This window comes from Dermacentor albipictus, chromosome 4 (assembly GCF_038994185.2).
Source record: "Dermacentor albipictus isolate Rhodes 1998 colony chromosome 4, USDA_Dalb.pri_finalv2, whole genome shotgun sequence".
NCBI classification, from domain to species: Eukaryota; Metazoa; Arthropoda; class Arachnida; order Ixodida; family Ixodidae; genus Dermacentor; species Dermacentor albipictus.
Window position 1 is genome coordinate 177,079,784 of NC_091824.1, and position 14,050 is coordinate 177,093,833.

Genomic DNA, 14,050 nt, shown 5'->3' on the forward strand with positions numbered 1-14,050 from the left:
CACGAGGAGTGCCGGCGGCCGGCCGCGCGCCTTCGACGATGCGACTCCGGCGATAAAAACACGCCATCTGTCAGGTGCCACACAAACTGCGACGCAGATGCAAGCGCGCGCGCGGACACCAAGACGAGAAATAAACACAACGATGGTTTCTCTTAAAGGGACACTAAACTGAAACAATAAATCAGTTTAGACTAATGAAGCATTGTTTGAGAGCCCTGCAGGCAGTTATTTCAAAAAAATAGTTTGATTATTAGATGAGAAAATGAAGGTCCAAGTATCAGTATTTGAATTTCGTGCCGAAACCCCAGCGCCGGTACGTCAGCGTGACGTCAGGGATTCCAAAGTATGTTTTCACATTTGGGCCGCGTTGGCTGAATAAAAGTTCCCAAAACTTGCCATGTTTAATATTTGATTCCTTTAGAACACAATGTAGTCAATCTGTACCACTATATATAATTAGTAGGCCCTAGAAGATGCAATCAAAGTCCAAGACGTCACAGCCCCCAGGTGCGGGAACTTAAGTAGACGTCGCCACCCGTATGTCGTTCTTGCGCTTTTTCTGGCTTACCAAACCTCTTATCGTTGTAAGAGTGGTGTTTTTGGTGTTGTAGAACGGTAATTTACTGATGCAGAAGAAATCATTTTTCACTTTACTGTCCTTTAAAACCCCTTAAACTTCGTAAAGTAGCGACACTCTCTTCCTCCGCCTTCACTCCTCGTCTCTACTCTTTTTCACGCTTCCTCCTCGACTGTGGCGCCGCCTACACTGCTCGAGCGTAGCAACGGCGTCAACATGCGCTCCTCGCCACTCCGTAGACGCTTCTCGAGCAAAAATGGCGCTGATGCAGGGTGCGAGGCATAGAGTTAGTAGAACAACTCTAGAGGAAAAGCTGGGCCGGAAAAGTGGGAACCACTAGGGCGCCGCCCTGTTGCTACTGGTCAATGTGGCCAGCGCGATTACTGTTGAAAGAGCTGAAAACAAGTACAGGTCACCTTATGCTTTGTCATCTAAAAACGCAAACCTGATGACTTTATGAAGGTGGCGCGTTAATATTAAGTTTACAGAAAGCGATCGCAAGTCCGTGACTTATGTAAATCACGACGTACGCATTCATGCAATAAAGGATGACGCGAATTTCGGTTTCGAATCTGTTTTTTGGATGCGTAGTAGTTTCGTACAGTTTAGGTTTGACATGCGATCGCGCGTCGACATCGGACGCTATGGCACACTCGTGCCTTATGTGCCACCGAAGCCCCGAAGTGCTCTGGCATATACCTTCATATGTAAGTAAACAAGTGTATCTCCTTGTTGAGAATATCACGCGAGTAGGCAGCTCTTGTGGTGCATCACAATCGTTTGAGAAGCGTCACAGTAGAGCTTTTTTCTACATGCGGAGTGCTGTTTTTATTTGCAGGTTTCCCTTCAGTAGGAAATTGCTGGACAGGCTGACCAGCGCACCGGAATTGTACTGGTGAAGCCACAAGCAACTCAAAGAATCTGTTTAATTGTTGCACTTTGAACAATCATGCTTCTATAAAGGCCACAGCAAAAAAACAGCCTGATGCCGAGTATTTTTGTGCCACGAAGTAATCAAGAGGCGAGTGCCTATAATGCGGACGAAATTGAGTGCATCGAGACTTAGAACGACAGAAAGCTGAGCTAGTTGGTATAGATTCATTATGCAAAACAGAGGTGAGGCGTGCAGACGGGACACAAGAGTAGAGAAGTGGGCGGCGCTCGTGTAGTTTGCTTGTAAATACTCTACTCTTGTGTCCTGTCTGCACGCCTCACCTCCGTTTTGCAAACCGAGTGCATCAACCCACATATTAATGGCGTAGGCGTTTTATTAACTGTGCAATATTTACAACACTTCCTTGCATGCAATTTCATGTGGAATATCTTTTCTGGTCACGAATTTGTGCAGCGAATCTATTTGCATGATGGACTCCGGGCCTGTGGGACCGTTCACTTGCACTTGACTTGCACTATCAGACACGCCTTATGAAACACTAAAGGAAAAATTCAGTTTCGAGCTATGGCACTTGCCGCATAGATGTGGGGGCCTTACACTAATAGTGATAGTTACCACTGCATTTAGAAATTAAAAGCATTCATGCTGACAAGGATGATTCTTTATATTTTTGGCTACCACTTCAAATGCCTCCACCAAGTGTTACAATGCTGCACGCAGCCATACTAAGGATCTCGCAGCAACACCTGCAGGTAAAAAGAAAAAAGCAGTCAAAGTACTGGTGTGTACTGGACACTATGTTTGAAAACTTTTACGCAAGAAGAGTGCAAGAAGCAGACATAAGAACTGCATTTACTTTCATAATTCCTCATTTGAATGGCCTTTTCTTTTTGCTTAGACAACGCCTAGCCACAGCAGCTCCCTCATACAGACTCCGCAAGCCAAGAGGCCGCGGAGGCGAATGCAGGTAAGAGGCAAGAAGCAATAGCACTGGTATTGAAATTCATCTACTTTCTTTCTTTTTCTTACGTTTAGGCAGCCAGCACACCCGGAACAGCCACACTGACTGCGGGTTTGTCACTCTAGTCGCCAAGGAAGCATTTGAGGGAAAGCGACAGGCAATGTGTAAAGCCACTTCTCCATGTAAACAATACTCTTTCTCTTGGATGACTCCTACGCCTCGCCACGCCAGCACACTTGTGCAGAAAGATGCTGCGGAGGCACGTGCAGGTCAGAGGCAAGAAGCAGTGGCACTGGTGTCGACATTCACCGAATTTCTTTTTCTTATACTGAGGCAGGCAGCACACCTCGAACAGCCACCTTGACTGCGGGTGTGTCAGTAGATTCCCGTTGTACATATGCTCATAATAAACTTCAGTAAACTTGAACTTGATAATAAACTTGAAGGCAAATGGGACATTGATGCATTGTTCTTTTGAACATTTATTGTACACATACATTATATGTTATACTTTGCAGTGCTACAGAGCGTATTTTGAACCTTCCCCATATATTTTGCACTTTTAATTACGTATGTGTTGTTTGGCCCTCAATGCAGTTCATGTTGTAGCAGCTGCTTTGTCTGTGTATCGCACATTGGCTTAAGCTCGTGATATCCACATACTTCTATCACATATACAAAATAAAGTCCTATGTATTCCTCAGTGTTACAACAAAAAATGAAAGTAAACAATCCGATCGTGGAATTGTATTTACTACAGTGATTTCTATGACAGTTACTGACACATTGACAACTTGAACTGGTCAATCCGTCCATAGCCTCCACTATTTTTCAAAAATAAAGGAGGCTATGATCCGTCATGGCAAGGAATTGTATGTATACATAAAAAAGGGGGTATGTGTGTGTGTTTGTAGTGGGGGGGTATAGGATTAGGGTGGTACGAAAAGATGTACCAACACCGTCCTCTAGACCCATTCCGTTAAGGTACCGTAACAAAGCGTAGTATGCATAAAGTTCATACAACCAACTTTGATATTATCACACACACCAGGCGACGCGAGCTACATTTGTCATGGCGCATTCGCGACTGCACCGGATGCCCTCCATATTATTCTCGTTAATCGTGCTCACTGCGCCGAGGCAAAAGAAAGATCATGGGCGCAGGTGCCTTTAAAGTATCTAGACCTTGCGAGGCACTGCTGCGCATGCCAGGAGAGCCGTCCGTGCGAACACTCACTGGCACACACCTGCCTCGGCGGCCCCAACCTACGTACCGTTCTGCTTCGAGCTTTGATCTCCCCACTGTCCCTTGGGTGTTCTGGAGTTCCTGCGCCGCCTGCTTTATTATAATCTCAGGTGCTCTCCTGAAACTTCCGTTTGTCGGTTACATGTGTCCCGATCAGTACTTACAATAATAATAAAAAAACGACCTATCGTCGTGACGATAAATCGCGAAAGCGGCTTTTGCAACATACCGCGCCCGTGCGAAGAGAATTACGGAACGCCAACGAGGAATCTGACCACAGCTTCGAGCTCGTAACCTCGTTGAGTGACACTCCTGCAACAGGCGTGACCGCTGAAAACCGCATACCGCCGGAAACTTCAACAGGATCATCCCTCGGTTGCATAACTGCCACCTGTACGGCCAACATGGACCACACCCACACCGTCCCGCAACATAGAATAAAGAACCAACTTATATAAAGCCCAAACACACGGCTGCACGCATACATCACGACACTACAAGCGAGACGCCATGCTGCCGTCTTTATTCTATGATGCTGCTACGCTGCTATTGTTGCCGGATTAAAACTGACTACTCTCACCAAGTCTAGCAAGCGTCTCAGGAGCTGGCAACCTCGGCGCGTAGCAACATGGCGGCGCTCTTGCGGTTCCCGATTTCAATGCATGGGCCCTATGGGTAGCATGTCCTCTAGAGTCAGTATAGTAACTCTGTGGCGCGAGAGCCTACAGGATGCTGTTAGGCCAATAGCGACGCGGCGTCGGCCTAGGCCAGAGCGCGCGAGGAGGAGGCGGCATTCTTCAAAGCATGGCAGTACTTTACGAAGTTTAAGGGGCTTTAGTTTCTCTCCTCGTGACGAACTCACAGGTGTCATTCCGGGCCCTTCCGCTTCGATGCAGTTATCATTTTGTTTGCTAAGACTCGCTTCCTTATAGTATCACGTACTTGCGCGGCCTTGCTGCATTCGATACATACTGTCGCGGTACAACGCGGACAGAACACAGGGAGACGTTCTTCCCGAACCGGACAATCTGTTAAAAAAAAGAAAACCGAGCAGAGACACGTCTTCTTCGTCATCACCCAATCTCGCTCTGACCCACTAGGCGGAGTCTGTTATAGTGCTCCCATCGTCGTCGTCGTCTGCATAGAATACACGCGTCAATACGTAAATAAGTAAATCAAGCAATTGCAACAGTCACAGAAATAAAAGAAAACGTTCAGTTTTTCGGCGGTACGCCTCAGTAATGCCAAAAATACCCGAGAGACATAGTATCAGCCCACTTTCGAAGGGAAAGTCCGCACGATTGTCGTCCCGCCACATTTTCGCCTGCAATCCATCACGTGGATTGGCCGTGCGATTTCAGTGGGCCACTAGAGCCGCGAAGAGAGTTTAGTTTGCTCGCAACTTATACTTACAGCACCGAGCAGAAAGACTCCCGTCGTCATTGGTGAGTAGAAATGATAGACGAACATGTAAAGAGAGAGCGAGAAACTTTATTGCTAGACCAGGCTTCTTGAGCCCAAAGGTGGGTGGCCTCCTCAGTCCAGGTAGCCATGGCTCGCTGCCGCCGCCCGAGCCCTGTTTATCAACCGCAGCTGGTTGTCAGGGTCTTGCGTCACCAGCAGAGCCTCCCACTGGTCTTCCGATTCTTCCTCTATATCCGCTTCTTCCTGCATGTTATTGCCTGGTGGTGATGATGACGGTGGTACTTCGCGGTTATTTCTGCACTCCAGCACCATATGGCGCAAGGTGTTGGGCGTGTCCGGCGGGCAGAACTTGCAGTCTCGCCCGTAGGTGCCCGGATGCATGGCGTGCAGCAGTGTTCCATGCGGGTAGGTTTCAGCCTGGAGCCTTCTCCAGGTTACCGCTTGCTCCCTACTCATCGTCTTATGCGCGGGCGGGTAGCGACGCCTCTGTTTCCTGTAGTGCGCCAGGATACCCGAGTACTTCTTGGATACTTGTTCATCATCCTCGTCGCAGTCGTTGGTCCGTGTTCTCTGCGTGTCGGAGATGGCTCGGAGTGCATGATCTCGAGCCGCGGCGTGTGCCGCCTGGTTCCCCGCGAGAGACTCGTGTCCCGGCGTCCAGAGGATTTGTGCTGTTTCTATCTCGGCGTTGGTCAAGACCTGAAGTGCTGCCTTTCCGATCCTTCCGTTCACATACCTCCTGCATGCTTCTTGCGAGTCCGTCACCACGGTAACCACAGGGTCTTCTGGCACGTTGCGATGGCCAGGGCTATGCCCAGCTCCTCCACTGTGCTCGCGTCCTTGGCACGTATGGATGTGGCTGTAAGTTGTTCGCCCTTCTCGTCGACCACGCTGATTGCAAATCGGTCGTTTGTTCTGTACGCAGCTGCGTCCGTGTATCTCACATTTTCTTCTTTGCTGTTGATGCGTTCCAGTATGTGCTTGAGCGCCTGTATTGTCGTCGCCATCGGCCATACCATGAAGAATACGCCGGTTCTCGTCCGATCCCAGAAGCTAAGCACCATTGGGCTCGCTCAGTACTTGGGAGGGAGACCACCTGGGAACACAGAGTGCTGATGGCACCCTTCTCACCCGCCATGGTTGCTCAGCGGCTATGGTGTTAGGCTGCTGAGCACAAGGTCGCGGGATCGAATCCCGGCCACGGTGGCCGCTTTCGATGGGGGTGAAATGCGAAAACACCCGTGTAATTAGATTTAGGTGCACGTTAAGGAACCCCAGGTGGCTGAAATTTCCGCAGTCCTCCACTACGGTGTGCCGCATAATCAGAAAGTGGTTTTGTCACGTAATACCCTATAATTTAATTTTTTTGTATTGTCACCTGTCTCCTTTCCTTGTCGTACTCGGCATGCCTGTTTCTGGGAATGGTACTTATGTGTAGCTTCTCTCTGATCTCGTGTGGGATACGCTGAGGTAGGTGCCTCTCATGCTCGACTTGGTAGCCGAGATCTTGATGCAGGGCTCTTCCCGTTTTTGTTAGCTTTAGTCTCTCCAGTTGGTTGACGTTGTGCGCTTCCACGAGCTCTTCCCACGTGTTGTGAACTCCCATTTTGAGTAGTTTCATTGTGGACGTGGAAGGGGACAGGCCCAACGCAATTTTGCAGGATTTTCTGATGAGGGCATTTACGTTGTCTCGTTGACTGTTCTTCATGTCAACGTATGGGGTCCCGTAGGTGACGATGCTCGTGAGCAGCGCTTGTATTATTCTCGTGCAGTCTTCCACCTTGAGTCCGTGCCTTTTTCTTGTCACTCCTTAGATAAGGCGGGTTATTTGTTGCATTGTTCTCTGATTTTTTTCCAACTCTGCTCCCCGGCCTCGTCCTTTTGAATCAGGAGTGCGAGGATGCGGAACGTCGTTACCTGCGGAATCATGCCTCCCACCTTTACTTCCGGGTCTGGTATATGCTGCGGTTGTCGGCCTCTTGTGCACTTTCTTAGCACCAAGAGCTCTGATCTTTCTGGTGCGCAAGTCAGTCCACATGCTTCCAGGTACTTCTCCGTTGTGTCAACCGCTTCTTGCAGAGCGTCTTGCTATTTACCTGTCGACCCTCCCGTAGTCCAGATGGTGACGCCGTCAGCATATATTGCGTGACCAATCCCTTCTATTTGCTTCAGTCCTTAGGGTAGCGAGCTCATCGCTAGATTGAATAGCATTGGCGAAGTGACGGAGCCTTGTAGCCTTCCCTTTCGCGGTATGTCGAATTTCTCAGAGCGTAAGTTGCCTATCCCCACTGTGGCGGTCCGTTCCTTCAGAAAAGCTTTGATGTAAGTATATATATATATATATATATATATATATATATATATATATATATATATATATATATATATATATATATATATATATATATATATATATATATATATACACACACATATATATATATATTACCGCAGTTATATACGTTGTGGGGTTTCTTCTCTCGCGGCGTTTCTCAGGCTCTCGCGATGGCTGTGTGGAGGCCATGGCGTTGTGTTGCCGGGGGCTCCGTGTCCCTCTCCTCCTTGCCTGGACGGGGTGGCAGCGGGTCATAAAACACTGTCGCTCTGCTGTCACCCCGCCCACGCGAAGGTCAACAGGCTTTCCCCATTGGCCGAAATTTTGGCGGGATTCGGGCCCTGCTTGCGTGCACTCCGGGTAAGCGCGCGCAAGACGGGGTCCCGGGGAGACCACATCGGGGCGTCGGAAGGTGCGTACATGTTCCTCTCTGCCGGCGGCGGCCCCCTTTGTCCGCCGCCGGCCGATGGTTACTCCGGCTCGTCGGGGTCCCGGCCTCGGCGGGCGTGCGCGCACTCTTCCGTCGTCTCGATGTCCTGAGGCAGCGTCTGCCGATCGTGCCCCCGTCTGTTCGTCTGTCGTTTCTCTCTGTTTCCCTTTTCTCTGCTGTGGGGAGCACGATAACAGGCGCTGACCGAAGGATAGGCAAATTCTTACTGCTCGGGTTCTTTGTTCTCTCTCTCTGTCGCGGCGCGCCATTAGCGGCCACCGGCGACCATTCGGCCATGTTTTGTGTGATTCAGATTTATATTCGGACGTAATGCTAAAACATGTGTTTGTATTAACTCCCAGTGTAATAAATGTTCTTTGTTGTTTCTCGAGAGCTTTGCCTAGGGTCTCCCTTGCTGCGCGCGCGCGGTCTCGCCTCCCCCTAAGCTGTGGGGCCGGCGGGGCGCGTACGCGCGCAGCTGCGCGTCGGCACACGGAGCGGGCCGGAGCAGGCGCGGGCGCGCGGTGCCCTGCACGCGTGGCGGCTCGGAGTGCTCGAACCCGCGGTGGTGGTCGTCCGGCGCGCCGTGAGCGTCGCGGGTGAACACCACAACGTTGAGGTGTTGCAGTATGGCTTCGTATGACATGTTGTCGAAAGCCATTTTCACGTCAAGTGCGAGGATGGCTCTTTTGCTGTGCGTGTCCAGTTTGTCGATGACTTTTTATTTGGTCTGCAGTAACACGTCTTGCGTGGACAGGTGAGCTCTAAATCCGAACATGGTGTTTGGGACGTGTCCGTTGTCTTCGAGATGTTCGATCATGCGGTTGTGCACCATGCGTTCAGAGTTTCCCAACACACGAGGTGAGGGATATAGGTCGAAGGTTCTGCACGCTGATGGGCTTGTTGGCTTTAGGTATCATGGTTACCTCGGCATGTTTCCATTCCGGTGGTACTTTACCATGTTCCCAGCACTCTTTGATGAATTTTAAGAGTGCGTCTACAGAGGGTCCGTCAAGGTTCCGGAGCGTCTTGTTGTTTATTCTGTCGTACCCCGGCGCCGTGTTGCGGGTGAGCTTGCTCAAGGCCCTCTCGATTTCTGCTTCTGTGAAAGGCCGATCCAATTCTATATTTGGGTTTCCTCGATACTCGTCAAAGTGCGAACCTACAGTTATGTACCGCTCTGTACCGAGCAATTTCTTCACTTCTTCGATGATGTCTTCCTCTTTCCCCGGGTGGTTGTGTATAGGTCTCTGCACTCACTGTTTTGTGGTGTTCTTGTTCTTCTTTGATAGGAGAGTCTTGAGTACCACCCAAGTGCGCTTGCTGCTTAAGGTCCCTTGAAGCTTGTTACATGTTTCGCGCCAGTTCTGTTTTTCAAGTTGTTCAGAGTACTCTTGCGTTTCCTAGGTCAGCTTGGAGATCTGAATTTTGAGTTTCCGGTTGCATTTGTTACGCTGCCAGCGTCTCGCGAGTCCCCTCCGCGCCTCCCACAGGTGGAGTAAGTGGGGGACGACCACGGGGTGACTTGCGACAGCTGGATTGTCTTCGTATGCCTCTCGGCTCTTTCCACGACTCCTCTGATCCATATTTCTATGTCGTCTATCGTCGCATTAATGGCGCTCTCGTATTTGCGAAAGGCCTGCCAGTCCGTGATCTTGGCGTTTCCGATCTTCATCGTCGCTTTGTGGTGCGGGATGATCGTTTGCACTATATTATGGTCGCTACCCAGGTTCTCGTCCATGCAGCTCCACTCATACTGTTTGAGTCAGTGTACGAATGTGAGGTCGGGGCTGGTGTTTCTAGATACACTGTTGCCGATGCGCGTGGTTGTGTGTGGGTGGTTGAGTAGCATGAGGAGGTGTTGTTGGGCTACGTTGTGTACATCTTCTCCTTTTATGCGTTGCATATTGCAGTCACTCAGTTCAGCCCTTAGGCGCGGCCGGGCAGCCACCATTACCACGTGACGTGACGTCGCGACAGCCGGAGGAAAAGCTGGGCCCCAACTCGCGCGGTCGCGCGCGGCCGCAGCCACCACCTGACTCCCGCTCCTCCCGCTAGGGGCGCTGCGCCGGCGCGTGACGGGAAGTCAATGCTGGACCTTTGTGAGCAAAATAACCTCGTGATCGTGAATACAGGGCCTAAGTGTGAAGGACAGATCACGGGGGAAGTGGGAAACCGGAAATCGACCATTGATTACTGTCTGATGACAGAAGGAATTCATGATAAGTTGAGAGAAATGGTCATCGATGAGGAAGGGCATAGCAGCATAGGGAGTGACCATAAACGCATCATATTGAAAATGGGATATGTAGTTGGGAAAGAGAGCAAGGAGAGCAAAATGGCCAGTCCAAATTTGAACGCTGAACAAATAGCAAATATAGTCGCTAGAGTTGAGGAAGAACGTGGTAAAATGTCCAAGTAAAGAGTGGGAATATGGTGAGCTTATAAGTGTAATAAAGACAGAAATACGGGAAGAGAACCAACATGTTCGTTGGAAAGGAAAAAAGAAACCGAAAAGCTGGTGGAACAAGGAGATACGAGAAGCGATCGCCGAACGACACAAAGCATCTCGAGAGCACAGGCAGGCAAAGAAGGCGCAGCTGCCACAGGATGAAGTAACTAGTAAATGGGAAATATACCGGGAGAAAAAGTGTATGGTTCAAATACTGATGCAAGCAAAATTAAAAGGTGAAAGTGATCGTTGGTTGTCAAAAATACGTGAGAAACAGAAGGCCGCAGCTAGAATATTTTGGAACCACATAAAATTATTGGGCAGGAAGTCAACAACAATACAACAACATATCCTAGACGAAGATGAAAACAGACTCGAAGGAGAAGCGGCAATAAATTACATCCGAAAAGCAACAGCCGAATCTTTCCAAGGCAATGACGAGGTTATACTTCTTGAAAAAAAAAGAGCATGAAAGAGACCCAAGGGGAAAAGCAGCTGGTGCTAACAAATTTAAACTGGAAGAAAGCGGAAGAGAAAATTTCTAAGCGTACAGCCACAGGGCTAGACAAGGTTCCCATTAGGCTGATTAATGAACTAGGACCAAAAAGTAAGGAAGATCTGGTGAAAGCAGTGGAAAGAACTTTAAAAGATAGACGAATACCAGACAGTTGGCGACAAAGTAGAATGAATTTGATTTATAAAGGAAAGGGGGAGAAAGACAGAATTCACTCGTATAGACCGTTGACCATTACATCGATAATATACAGGCTAGCAATGCAGGAAATCAAATTAAAGCTTCAAGCATGGACAGAGAATAATGGAATTTTGGGAGAGCTTCAGAATGGCGTCAGAATAGGTAGGCGTTTGGATGACAACTTGTTTGTTCTTACTCAGTGTATTGAAATATCAAAAGCAGAAAGCAGACCGTTGTATGTGGCCTTTTTAGACATTACATGAGCCTACGACAACGTGGACCACAACATTTTGTGGGATATCCTGGAAGGGGAAGGCTTAGGTAACGATTGTATACAGCTTTTGAGAGAGATTTACCTAGAAAATACCGTTTGCGTTGAATGGGAAGGGATGAGGAGCGAGGAGAAAGTTCATATCAACAAAGGACTGAGGCAGCGGTGCCCTTTATCCCCGCTGTTGTTTATGATGTACATGGTGAGGATGGAGAGGGTGCTAGAAGGAAGTAATATCGGGTTTAATCTTCCATACAAACAGGCGGGTACAGTAATAGAGCAGCAACTCCCAGGTTTATTTTATGTGGACGACATTGTGTTGCTAGCTAACAAGCAAAGTGATTTGCAACGTCTGGCTAATATCTGTGGACAGGAAGGCAACGATTTAGGTTTGAAGTTTAGTGTTAGAAAATCAGGTGTTATGGTATTCAATGAAAACAGTGTACAGACAGTGGAGATACAGGGCCAAGAAATACCTCGGGTAACAGAATATAAATGCCTTGGTATATGGATAAACGAAGGCAATGGATACATGGAAACACAGGAAAAAACCATAACAGTAAAGGAGAAGAGAAATGCAGCCATAATGAAGCACAGAGCGCTATGGGGATACAATAGGTACGAGGTCCTCCGAGGTATGTGGAAAGGTGTAATGGTTCCAGGACTTACTTTTGGAAATGCGGTTGTTTGCTATAAATCAGGGGTACAATCAGGACTCGACGGGAACCAAAGGTCAGTGGGTCGCCTCGCATTGGGCGCTCACGGGAAGACTACAAATGAAGCTGTGCAGGGTGATATGGGCTGGACTAGTCTTGAAGTGAGGGAAGCTCGCAGTAAAATTGAGTATGAAGAACGGCTGAGGAATATGGAAGAAAGTAAATGGGCTGGGAGAGTGCTCAGGTGTTCAGTACAGGAACAACATTGATTCACAGTGGAGGAAAAGAACTAGGAAGCTTACCAGCAAGTATGCGGCCAGTAGGGTGGACAACACAACAACAAAGGTCAAGCGGAAAGTCAGAGAAGCTGAATTAATCTAATGGGTGGCGGCAATGGAAAACAAACCTGCCATGAGTAACTACTTAAGAGGAAAAAACGAAATCAGGAAAGAAAACATTTATGATAACTCAAAGGGAAGCTCATTACTTTTCGAAGCGAGATCAGGATGCCTTAGAACACGCACCTATAAAGCGAGATATAAGAATGAAGAAGAACCATGTGCTTGCTGTGGTAAAGCTAGGGAAACTACGGAGCATGTTTTATTAGAATGTGAAGACGTCTACCCAGCGGTCGATTTAGGCACCACTGGCCTCCTTGAAGCCCTTGGGTTCAGCGGGAGCAGTGGTAAAGCAAACAGGTCCGCAATAGACATCAGCAAGAGACGATTGGAGGATTGGTGGAAGAAAAGTAGGGAAACGACAAAAGACGGAGACGTACAAAAGCACAGTTCGCAATAGGGGATCAGAAAATGTGGGCGTGGTAGTTCATAGTGTTTTTCTGTGTCTTTTTTCATTGTTTAACCTAGGTAGAATATTAGGCAGTATAGTAGCAAGAGCTTGATGGCGCAACCCACCGCCCCGTTCCAAAGGGGACGCTCATAACATCCATCCATCCATCCACGTCACGGAGGAAAAGCTGTGCCCCAGCTGGCGCGGTCGCGCGCGGCCGCAGCCACCGCCTGATTGAGTGAAGAAACATTTATTGTAGGTCCGGCGAGGACGCGAACTCGTCGCGCACCCGGCTAGTCCCACGTCGGGACCGGCAGGTCTAGCCCACCGGCCCGGTCGCGGGCACGCCGGACAGCCAGGATTTGCTTTTCCAGAGCGGGGCTACGCAGAAGCGAGTCCCACTCCTCCTTGATGAACTTAGGGTATGTCGACCCGCACTCCCACAGCATGTGCGCTAGAGTAGAGGTCTGCCCGCAGGAGGGGCAGGCGTCGTCGCGATACACGTCCGGGTAAGCCTCGTGGAGAACGGACAGACACGGATACGTACTAGTCTGCAGAAGCCTAAGAGAAACGGCTTGCGCCCTATTCAACCTGGGGTGAGGGGGTGGAAAGACCCTTCTAGACATGTAGAAGAATTTAATAATCTCGTTATGAGTAGCGGGAGCGTCCCTGTGGCCGTAGGGAGGAGGGGAGTCGGTGCTTCTTGCAGAGGAAGCGCGGTCGGTGAGGTCACGCGCAGCCTCGTGAGCAGACTCATTCAGGTTCTGGGGAGCACCCTCGACCGACCCTACGTGAGCTGGAAACCAGTGGATTGAATGATGCGTGAGAGCATATCGATTCGAGTTGCTAAGAAGACGAGCAGCTTGCTTGGCGATGCAACCCTTCTGAAAAGCCCTAACTGCCGTTTTGGAATCGCTGTATATCTCGGACCCACGACCGTCTAGCAGGGCGAGGGCGATGGCGGCTTGCTCGGCGACTCCGGGATCTGAAGTGCGAATGGAGGCGCAATTAGAAATCTTGCCGCTGGAGTCGACCACAACGATGGCAAAGGTCTTCCCATCGCTGTACTCCGCGGCGTCGACGAAGCTTGCTCTAATGTCTCGTTGCTTTATCTGTTTGAGGATGGCTGCTGCTCGGGCCTTGCGTCTGCCCTCGTTATGGACCGGATGGACGTTTCGGGGCACAGGGGCCACTTCGAACTTGTCTCGAATGCACCTAGGGATCGGGGTACTGACCATCGGGAATCCCGCAGGGTGGTAACCCAACTCTTCGAGGATGTGTTTACCTGCCGCTGTGGTGCTCAGGCGAGTGAGTTGCGC

General features: G+C 49.5%; 1 pseudogene; it reads left to right on the forward strand.

Annotated features, from left to right (window-relative positions):
• Positions 1–6,106: 6,106 nt before the first annotated feature.
• Positions 6,107–6,225, forward strand: LOC135908659 (5S ribosomal RNA; annotated as a pseudogene).
• The last annotated feature ends 7,825 nt before the right edge of the window (positions 6,226–14,050 follow it).